Consider the following 12,341-nt stretch of genomic DNA (forward strand, 5'->3'; position numbering starts at 1 on the left):
TTGATCTTCAAATTTCATCACAAACGAGCGAGAATACTCGACCCTGCAGGGACGAAACGGAATAATATTTCGGACTTTGAAAGTAAAATTGCACTGGACGCGTACTGCTAGACAACCCACCATCCGAGCTTTAGGCCGGATCAATCGGAGGTCAAGATAAAAGCTTGTATGTCCAACATTTCTACGAATCGAGATCCAAAGAACAAGAAGAAAGCGACGAAAAAAGTTTCAAAAAAGTATCACAATTTTTACGAAACGAAGGGGCAGGGTTGAAACTCTCATAGTTCCAAAATGTAAGATTCCAAAAATTTGAAAAAGATTCAGATTACAAGTTATAGAGCAAAATTTCGAAAAACAAAGTTTCGATTGAGTAAAATTCCGAAAGTTAAAATACACTCACATAGCGTAGCTTACTCAACGAGTGGGTGTAAAAAATGAGAAAACAGAAAATCAAAATAACCAGAATTCCGAACGTGAAAAAATTTCGAAATCTGATCTTGGAGGTGACCCCTTTTCAACTCGACCCCGAAACAAATATGGTTTTTTTGTCAGGCTCATTTCATGCGAGAGAATCATCGTCATCATCATCGTCATAATCTGTCATGTTCCATCATGTACACGTTATACGTCGTATCCGTAATCCCCGAAATGTGAGTCGGTCATTTTTCCTTCCCCCTTCGTTTTCCTCAATCGGTGTTTTCTCAGGCGTTTCCTTTTTTCTACGTTACGTATTATTATACCGTGAATTTTCCTAACAGCTAGACGCGCCGTGCGCCTGATACAGGCAACCGGAATAACATCTCACGTTCAAGTTGAGCACCGTATCCCGCCATGGCCAACTCAAACGTCAAAACATCGTTTGTCAAAATAACCTGAATATTACGGAATGTGAAAAACGATGAAAAATGGAATTCGGACATTCAACTACGGCAACACTGAAGCAACTTAGAGTAGGACTGTCATTAAATTCAGTTATTCATCGCAATAATAAGATGGTGGGAAGCGGTGCTCAACCTGGACGTGTGACGTAACTGCGCCTGCCTACATCAGGCGCAGAGATCGTTTCGCTGTTACAAAGACTCACGTCTCTTTTCTTCTTTGTCTTTATATCAGCTTGCACTGAGTGCTATTTCAGAGAGTCTTAGGGTAATAAATTGTCAATGTTTCGATCGCAACGGTCGTCGGTAAATAAAAATATGGTAGGCACTAGGGACGGCTAAAATGAGGTAAACAAGACTGCATGCAGCTGCCCTCCATAACATTTTACATTGTAGGTACATACATTCAACAACGAGTATGACCTTACAAAGGCGAACCTACCAGTAGATAACATACCTATTAATACCTGTGTTATGGCGAACCGAAACGGCGAAGGTCCTCGTTCGTGCTGGAGGCGTCGGCGCCGCGACGCCCGGCGTCCTTTCCATATCACAGCCGGCGGATCCTCGCTCGGCTTGCCGCAGTCAGTCAACGCGCGGCCTCAACACGCGACGCTCCGCGGCTCGACGACCGCCTGTAAGTGAGAATTCCCCTTCTCAATAGATCGGAAATTAATCAGAGTGATCGATGAAAAAATAAGTAACAAAAAAAAAAAATCATAACTGTAACAAGTTTAACAAAGCAGAGAGTCAAATTTTTCCAAATTTAAGAGAAATAAAAATTATTGTAATATAGAACTGAAACTCAAAAGCCTCGATGTAATATCAAACAGACACTGATTGATAGTACTAGAAATAAAAAAAAAATAAAAAAAAAAAAAAAATAACATAAATGTGTACAAAAAAACCCAGTGAGTACGGAATAATTATGCAGATGTAAAAAGCTGCGTTATTAATTAATCATTTCCGAAGGTGCTGAAAAATATTAAAGTGCAGGAACCAATTATACAATCGTGTAGGTACAATATATTAATAAAAATTGAAGAGAAAAAGATGAAGCCCTCTTAAATATCATGTGTGAGTGTCGAAGTAACGATAGCGAAGAGTATTAAATTTGTCGTATGCATATAATGTACGTAATATATATATGTGAACATATATACGAGCATAAAGTGCGTGAGTTGACCGGATCGTCGGGAACTGATTGAGCGGGATTATTATGTATCGTATATAATATATCGAGGTTCAAACTTGTGTGTATAAACAGTGCGGGTGTATAATATAGTCCTTGGTTTGTGGTGAAGCGTAGCAAATAGGCGTATGTACGCGGTCTTTTCGTATTCACTGCAACAGTCGTATGTACACGGTCTTGTTGTATTAACTGTAGGCATAAATTGTGACCTCAAACTGCAACCGTAAGGACGTTGATGGAGTGAAAGGAGGGGCGAGGGAGGGAATTATACCGAGAGTGACACAACAAGTGCAAAGTTACGCAATTGAGATGCGATCGAAGCGAGATTAACGGGGTAAGTAAGGCATTTGCGTCACACTGATGCGACGCTGAACGCGGGGCTTCAACCCATTCTCGACTTTTTTCCATTTTCTACTTTTCTCCTTCCCTCTCTCAGCACGTCAAGAGAAATTTCTTGTTATCGTTTACGCTCTCTTAAGTCCTTGAATTCTTTTATTCTTTACCAAATACATGCAGTATAGTTCAGAATGGAAAATGACAGTTTTGTTACCATAATCAGATAATCTACGGTACTTTATTTTCGTTTACCTTATCCATTAATTTAACGTCTGTACAAAAGCAATTGGATGTTAACGACTTGTTTACGTGAATGAATCTAGTAAATCGAACGAACAGACTTAGCGTTCCACTAAGTGGAAAATGTTGTATTGACAATTGTATAATTGTTACATTAAGTAAGTACTTGTAAAACAGTTTGCTTGCAATTTCAAAGATATTCAAACCGTTATCGTAAGGATGATGTAAGCATTTAACTAGAATATTCTGTTAACTGTAACTAATAAAATGAAGTGTATTGAATTAGTTTTAATCGTCTCAGAAATTTAATCTATCATATCGAAGCTTCGGAAATTAATTGAAGATTAATTAAAGCTAATGATTTGCATATTGTAATTGCTGGCATAGAAATAATTTGAAATATTTGGAAGCCTTCTTTCACTCCATTGCTAGACATAACTTTTGTTATGTTAGCTTATCATTGTTTCTATTTACCTAAAAACTGTAAGCTAACAAATGGAGCGAAAGAGAGAGAGAGAGAGAGAGCGAGAGAGAGAGAGAGAAATAGAGGAAGAAAATCAGCGGCATATTCATTCGTATAGTAAGTATACCGAGTTATATATAATACAACGTGGCTATAATTATGATCCGATTGGGCCGGATCCGAGTCTGCGTTGAAATTTGAAAAGCAAATATTTTTTTACGAGATTGTATAAGGAATTATATACGCGTCTTATCAGATAAACGTGCTGCTCGAGCTTACGTCGTTGTATGTCTAATTAAGTTATATGTATATTATTATTGCTCGAAAAAACGAAAATAACCCGATTGCCCTGGCCTTGCGGCATATATACATTCACGAAACGAATACGATAAGTGCCACGTGTGTGATTTTTTATTTTTTCCTATAATAAATTCCCGTAGATTGTAACTTTCATTAGCTGCCCTTATTTTTCGTGGTGTTCGTATATTTATGAAATTCGAAGTTTATATTCCGATCTTCTGGATTTCCGAGTAGTTAACTTCGCAAAGCGTTATGAAACATGAGGAGTATAAAATGACCGATTTTTCCTACGTTATAATTTTATGCGAGAAAAGCTCGAAACGTGGAACGTATAAAAAAATGATTGGAAAGAAAAGGTGAATTAATTGCTCATCAGCAAGTTATTTTTATCCCGGCCTGAATAAGGGTAGGAGAAAAAAGCTTTCGTGAGGATAATCTATCAATTAAATTATACTTATCGATATCATGACTTTAATGCCATTTTAATTGGGCCTGCAGGGATTAAGGGATAGGCAACTTGCAGGGATTAGGATTACGGATTGGTAATAAGCGACTATTATAGTACACTCCTATACTTAGTCGATGTGGAACATGCGTTACACCTATGTGTGCGATATTTTTCAGAGTATCTTATTACACTCGAGCCGACATATTCCAGTCATTGGTGTAAATTATTATAACGGGCGATAAAATAATAAACACATTTAGACGAAAATCCACAGAACTGTTTCGACGATGCGGAAAACGTGTTCAGAATTCTATGGGACCACAAACGACGAGTTAACCATCCGCCAAGAGGGTTGCGAAGCTTGTGGGACACATAATCGTAAGCTGAGTAAGACGAGCGAAACTTGAACGACCGAAAATTTTGAATTTCCTACTCAACGACTATCGGATTTATCGAATAGCAAAAGCAAATTACGCGACAGCACGATCCGGAGATAATAATTGAACACCCCGATATCGATTGGCGATCAGAAATTACTTTTGCAAAATTGTCTAATTTTTTGAAAGTACCATATCGGAGTATAGTTTATTTCTCCGTAAAAATATCGGATTCAAATTGATCCTTACTACATGCGTTGACGCGATAAACGCTTAGTCAATGATATAAATTGTTTGAATTACAGCTGACGTATTGAATAAATTTGAAGAGTGTTATACCAGGAACACTGATCCCCAGATCGCGATTATGAGGCCAGTTGAATTCCGTCGAAAGGATGTTTCCCCATTCCGAGGGAATTTGTATTCTCATAACGAGATCCTTCCAAGGATATACGTACAAGATTAATATCAAGGACGAAGCATAAGATTTGATAAGATGAGGGAATTGGAATTGAGCTTCGGTTAATTGTAAGCCAAGCAGCTGATCCGGCTAAGCTGCAATTCGTATTTGAAAAACAAACGTCGGAAATAATTTACAAATTGTAATTCACTATACAATACATACTTCCGGTGTAATAATTCGCATCGAGTTAAGATCGATTGAAAAAGTGTACGTCGATCTATAATCAGTGACTGATCGGATCGATTTATTTCACTTCCGTAATAACGAAAGCGCGTTCATTTTTTCGACGGATGTCTAACTAGAAGCAAACAATCGCGAAAAAGGAGGGAAGGATATAAAAAAAAAGATGTGTTTCTTTTCTTCAAATTTTTACTAGCGGAGCGTATTTCCGGTTCGACAGGCTTCAAACTCTCCGCACCTTTGATCTGAATCGTTTTTCAATCCCGAGGAGCGAGTAAAAGTTCATTCAAGCCTTCGGCAGCTGCTGCCTCACGGAGAGGTGTGGAGAGGAGTGGAGAGGAGAGGAGAGGAGAGGAGAGGAAAGTGGTGGTAATACTGGCACGCTTCGGTGAACGACGCGCTTCACAGCTGAGCATTTCATCCGCCTATCTACATGTACATACGCTATATATACACGCGAGGGTTTCGTCCTATTTTAGGGAAAATATTTTATCAATATCCAATCATCGAAGAGAGCGAGAGAGATAGATGGATAGATATTTTACTTGTGTCTATGGCAATATTAGACGATATAAAGATATTTGTACATAGAGAGAGAGAGAGAGAGACAGATCCGTGCGAATTACAAGAGCATAAATTATAGATCTTTGAAAACAGTTTTTTAATCATTTGGCTATTTTTTTTTTTCCAGTAAAGTTCAGCAATATTTTACCGATCCCTTTGAAAATACACAAATAGGAAATATCGGAAATGTAACCCTTTCAGTTACAGAAGCCACTGCAGTGGCACCGTTTAAAAAAAGAAAAATTCCCGAATTCTTTTCTGTATTCAGGTATTATAACTGAAGTGCGTGATTGAAAGGCATGAGGTGAAGCTAATTATACAGACACCGACGCCTCGTTTCGAACCATTTAAAAATGATTAAAAATCAGGTAAATTTGTTTGATTTCTGCACTCTACTGTGAGATAATTCTTTTTTTCAACGGACCGTTGTCAACAAAGTCACTTAAAGAGATTTCTTCATTTTTTCAGTAGTCGTTTCAACATTGCTATATCTTGACCGTTGTCAATATCGGTGCAATGTTTCAAAATCGAATATTTAACAATGTCAACGTGACTAAAACAAAGTGTTTCAGTGAATCTGCCGAATAAAATCAGTCATCGTAAAGTGAAATCGAACGACTTTGTCAGATTTTTAATTAACCAGTGCTGTACGATTGAACTCCCTAATCGGCAGTTTCGATTAATCTCTTAATCGACGTTGCGCCATAATAATTCTGCAGGACAGTCGGTATACGAATCGAAATCGTAGATCAATCGATTAATCGGAAAAAACGATTAACCGAAGCTGCCTATGTTAATCGATTAATCGCACAGCACTACTTTAACCGCTTCGAAGCAATTCGAAACGTCGCATCTTTGTCCGAGCTTTTGTTTAACAATTTCGGTGGACCCGTTACTTTTTCTTTTTTTTCATTCTCATTTTTAAACAATCGATTGCAGCTCACTAACGTAATGATTCGATAAATACTCAACACGCACCATATCGCAATAAAATTAATGAAAGTTATCGATTTTTCTCCAACCAGTATCCCTAGGCTGTTCATTAAACTCTGTTGGCAAACCCCTTTCATTGCTTTTCAACGATTATTCGACTCAGTTCCTGCATGCGCTTGTTTGTCCGGTTACATAAGAGCGTTGTTATCGCTGACCCAATTCCCCATGATCATCAGCGCCGAATCGCATGGGGGTCCCCTACTAGCAGTTTTTTTCTTTATTCTCTTTCTTTTCTTTCCATCTTCGTTACCGTGTTACGTTTGTAATCCCACTGCGCTCTCGCAAATATGTTCGAAAATTCTTCTCATTTCATTTTTTCCACCACACCGACACGTGTAAACCTGAACCCGATAAATTTCGAAGGGTTGAACACCCTCGAAATCTGGCGTACACTCGAACAAAACCTCAGTTTAAATTTGCCTTTTTTATTCTATTATACGTATATATATATATATATATATATATGTATGTATACTTGAAGGATTTTTCATAATCTGCATGTTTCCATGAGTGAAAATTCAAGTGACGATTTCAGGTTATTGATAATTTAACTTTCTGAAAATACACAGTACCAGCATTATGTTAATATTGTATAATAAACACAAAGTCTGTAGAAAAATTGCTCAAATTACATTATACGGGATATTATTATCTTTTCAATTTTTGAGTGAGTCGGAGATTTCAAGTGTTTCAATGAAAATACGGAGACGGTATGAAAATTCTCGAATTGAACTGCTTCGGTTTCATTCTGAGTCGATACATTTAACCTTTAGACTGCACACGGGGGTCAAAATGTTTCCACGGCATCTTCACCGTGAATTCCATATGAAAATCATTCAAAACAATCTGATTTGATCCAAAATAAGTAACGAAACATCGTAAAAATCGTCGATACATTTTTTTTATCCCAAAATTGAACCTGAGCCGTTCAAATAAATCCATTTTTTTTTTTTATCAAGCAATATTTCCATATTTTTTTCTTAAATATCTGCGTCTCGAGAATAACTCAGTCAATCGTCAGCTCAAAACATGAAAAAGTCAGTGATTTATGATTTTTCTAATAGAATGAACCATTCTTCGACATTTTGTTGTCTTATGCATTTCTTTTCACATTCAAAATTACATTTTGCTAAAATATAACTTATTTGCCTTGACATATTTTCATAGTTAAAGAGTATCTGAGAATTCTTTCAAGCTATTCGAATCGACATCTCCGTCTCTACGGAATGATTTTTGATGTCACATATCTTATTAAAAAGTGAAGATTTATTGGTTTCCGTAGTTGATCGATTGTCGCGAGGAATTGGGAAAGCGATTTATCGATCAAATTTTGCATTTCTCCCACCCTTTTTTGTCCGCAACAACGGATTGATTAACCGGAAACCGATTCCGAAACTCAAAGCTCGCCCTTTACTTCCTAATTATAATCTAACACGGAGAAGCAGAAAGAAGATTTTTAACGATCAAGATTGACGTCAGAATTTGTTCATATTATAAAATAATAACACACCGAGCCGACCGACACAAAAATGCTTAAATCGCTTAAAAAAAAAAAAAAAAAAAACAACCTGCACGTATTTCCGGAACTACATTTTTTCGCACAATTTTCTCACCCCTCCAAACTTTTCTTTCTCCCCGCTTTTTAGCCCGTGATTTTTGCATACGGTAATTTAGCTGCGATTTTAATTCGCGCCTTCCGCATAATGTCCAAAGTTTTCACAAAGTTGAATCTCTGCAACCGTATAACGAACCGTGCATGCAGGCTCTCTCATTGAAATTCCTAGGAAAAAAGGAACTGCGGAAAAAAAGAGAGCTGCTGCAACGACGGGATGAAATTTGCAGATGCTACAGTTGAAAACTTTTCTACGACGAGTAAACAATCGCCATCAAAGTTTCCCTGCATTATAAATTTTTTTTTGCATGTACAATATGCGTACACACCATTGTTTTTTTTTTTTTTATTTTCTCTTTTATTAAAAAGAACGAAAAGTAATTCGTTACCTAAAAATGAAATACTCTCTTCAAATACTCTCTTATAATAATTGATTCAACATCTTCGGTAATTGGTCTCACATTTTTTTAACGATCAAACGAAACGGGTCCTTCTGTTAAGAAATTAACTTGAAAGGATCAGCGAAACGGATAAGTGGTTTTGAAATTTTAAACCGCCCCCAATCCCTGCGCATACGTATGTATAGTTATATACGATCGTGCTAAAACCGCAACGCCGTTTAATTTTTCAACCCTCCGGGACGATTAATTTCATTTACGTCTACGGTGAAAGCTTGTTTTTATGCTTTTTTCCATCGTTTTTTTCTACCGTTATTTTTTTTTTTTTTTTTTTTGTCGTCTTTTTGTTTTTCGAAATAACCTCGAATCGTGACTAATTGCAAATGTCCTTTAAAAGTAAGCCCATACCTTCTTGACGTGGAAAAAAAGTCACGCCAGGAGATTAAACTTTCGAAACTTTGAGCTTAAACTTTTCTCTCTCGCTTCCCTTTCCACTTTCCCATTAAAACCCGCGTTTTCGCATTTTCAGAATAAACTGTGCGTATTTTCGTTAATAATACAGTTTTCGCGATACGTTGCTTCTGTTTCAGCTTTTAACTTGTTTTTTTTTTTTTTTTTTTTTGTTTTTACTCATTACATTGGAAGAAACTTGCAAAGGAAATTTCTAATAAACTGATCAGCACTTTAATTTTTACGGCAGACAAAATGTTTGAAATAATTATACAATTTTACAGAATATCACTTAATATTTAAAATACGGTTAATAAAAAGCTTGGAATTAAATACTTGTCTTCTAACCATCCCGATCATCATACAGCTAAGAATAATATTAAGGAAATAAAAAATATCTCACACTTGAAACGAACGAATATATTAATGGATGAAAGTTAGAAAACTGAAATCTCAGAAACACAGCGTATCTAAGTCTACAAAGTTATTGAAAAAATGAATACCCCGATAACTTGTTACTTAATATTCGTATTTGACGTGAGGAAAGAAAAAAGCTGAACGGAAAAAAAAATAATGGAAAGTCGTAGCTGCACAAAAGAAAAGAGATGGATAGAGAGGGAAAATAAACTTGTTGCTATCGCGTCAGTGATAACGACTAGAATTTACCTTAGATGAAATTACAACGCGTCACTCGAGCACATCCGTTGTTGTCGTTGTTGTTGTTGTTTTTTTTATTATTGTTGTTGATATTATTATTAACATTATTACTCGTACCGTGTACACGTGTTTCGGTAGACGCGTCGTGCACGATTGGGTTGGGTACCTTATATCAACATTTCGAGGTGAGCCCAACGACGATGATGTTCAATATAGGCGTCAGGCAAACGCAACTAAAAGCGAATAAACATTTGCCCCGAATAACTTATGACTGGTTTGTCTAAGTCGGCCTTACGTGGCACAATTATTAATCGTAATTACTATCATGGACGCGATGATGCTTTCGTTTTGTCCTAAAAATCGGCAAAATTTTAACAAAATTATAAAAAAAAAAACATTATTTATGTTCGATAAAAAGCTTGAGAATTTTCGGTTCCTTCGATTTAATTATTTCGTTTCAAATTTCATTATTTTACAACGTTGCACCGATGATAAATTACATTGGGTACAATAAATCAGGTGAGAAAAGTCAACCTCCGTTCTTTTATGTAATATATATGCATGTGTATATCGTATATATATATGTATCCATGTAACATATAGCGTACCGAATTTTTATCAATGCGTCATTCGGATGCAAACACAATTTTTTCGGGACGTGTGACTGTTTGCATACGAATCCATAGAGACAATGTTTAAACATTTATATCTGTATTGTATTATAAAGGTTGTGACTATGCGTCAACGATATTTCACGTCAATTATTATTCGCGTATCTTCATTGTGCTTTAATATCTGCGGGGTTATACACGCCAGAGCTTGCAGATAATTTCCACGATGAGTCATATTCGAGTTGCAGGAGGATGTAATAAAAAATGATCGATCGGGAAAAAGTTAAAAATAGACACGACATCGAGAAGATAAAAAAAATTAAAAAAAAAAAAAAAAAAACGTTAACAGCGATCGTTTCGGCGTCACCGATGCGTTATATTATCTAACTGATGATTCAATCCATCGCATCCGTCGTTACGCCAATATGTCAACGCTTATATTGTTGTGATCATCGTAATCCGATTTCCGGATATCCGAATTAACGTATAATGAAGTTTGCAATGAAACGCAGTGTACGCAATAAAACATGTTTGGCCAGAATGGTTATATTAATCTAACAATAAAAACGACACGCCGATAAAATATCACAAGACGAAAATTTTTTCCTGTGTATTGTCAAACTCTTTATCTTGTATGATGTATTTTTTTGTTTAACAAAATGATCGTCGCAATAAAATATCGGTATAATTCAAGATACACAAATACGAGTAGTTTGTGTGGATATGAAAAAAAAAAATTATTCGAACGTATGTAATCGGCTAATTTGTGTTTTAAACTTTTTTTTTCATTTCCTTCTCGTTTAATTATTGAGGAAAATGCGTAACACAATAAATGAAATGTGGGAAAAAATTTAAACCGAAAGGGGAACAATAAATTTCACAGAATATTGCGGTACACAATAATTCATATCACAGGGAGAAACGTTAGACGACGTGTCACGTTGTTTTATGTTGTTTTCTCTCACTCTCTCTCTCTCTGTCTCTCTCTTTCTATATAAATTAATCATCGTAACAGCATAACAGACCAACAATAATTGCCGCGTTTAAACGCGATATTTTGATTGCGTATATAATGGTACGTACCTATAACATAGAATGCCAGTGAATAACACGACACGTCGCATTACGCGGCGCACCCTGTTTCGCGTGAAAACCAAAGTGACGAAGTGGGAATTAGAGGCGATTTAAGGGGCGACGGAAATTAAACCGTGCACTGAAAGCAAAATAAAGAAATAAGAAAAAGAAAGGTCGCATAGTTATACAGCTTTCGATTTATAATTCGCGTGGTGATTTTTTTCCACAGAAAGTGTGTCAAATGAATTTATACAACGGGAGAATATTTTACGCGTTTTAACCGTGCACAAACTACCCGTTTTTACGAAGGTAGAGTGAGTCTGCTAATGCGCATGCGCGGAGTACAGAAAATACGACTTTTAAGTCCCAAGAGTTGAAATGGGTATTTTCCGCACTTCGCGCGTGCGCCGTCGCGAAAAAATCCGACATTACGCTACCCTAACCTCAAATTCGTGCTGCGTGAAAATACGCGTGACATACTCTTGTTATATGTAAATAATAGCGTGCAACGCAAAGGAGGAAAATTCGGTATTATCACCTCGTTTATTTGCAATATTCGTCTTCGGCTCACTAACGACTCGTATTCCGAAGTTACGCTCGGCCAGAAAAGATCGAGTTTGCCTCCTTGTTGCGCAATATAGTGTATTGTTGTGTGAGTAAAGGTCAAGAAATCATTTCCGTAGTATATTGTAGTTGAAGATGAGTCGAGGAGAGAATAAAGAAAGACAAAGTTGGAAATAGCTAAATTTAAGGGAGGTGAATGGAATTAGGGGAGAAACTCGGAGTCCTTCTGAGCCGTTCGTTGATGATCGTGTCACGTGGCGAACAACAGGTGTTTCTGAAAAGCCTCTGAACCGTGAGGCGTTGTTACGACGGCACTGGGAGCTTTCTCTTGTAACGAGAGGAGTGAATCAATTAGGGGCTCTGCAATCTCAGCTCGGATTTTTCCCCCCCGCCTGCCGACAACAACGACGTCGGATTTTTTCGACGTTTGAATCAATGATTGGGTGGAAAATGACGAGCTGTAATTGGTTCCGACTTATTCGGGCGGGGAATGAAATTGAAAGACTAATTAAAATTAAAATGGAGGAGAAGTTTGATCAGT

At 36.8% G+C, this 12,341-nt stretch overlaps 1 protein-coding gene across 1 annotated transcript in view; it reads left to right on the plus strand.

Annotated features, from left to right (window-relative positions):
* Positions 1–481: 481 nt before the first annotated feature.
* The window catches only part of LOC124179398 (adenylate cyclase type 6), a 97,111-nt gene continuing 85,251 nt past the window's right edge, over positions 482–12,341 (plus strand). The window contains exon 1 of the mRNA XM_046563709.1: positions 482–2,404. The gene's annotated coding sequence lies outside the window, so the exon portion shown is untranslated. The remainder of the gene's footprint in view (positions 2,405–12,341) is intronic.

This window comes from Neodiprion fabricii, chromosome 4, assembly GCF_021155785.1.
Source record: "Neodiprion fabricii isolate iyNeoFabr1 chromosome 4, iyNeoFabr1.1, whole genome shotgun sequence".
Taxonomy (NCBI): Eukaryota; Metazoa; Arthropoda; class Insecta; order Hymenoptera; family Diprionidae; genus Neodiprion; species Neodiprion fabricii.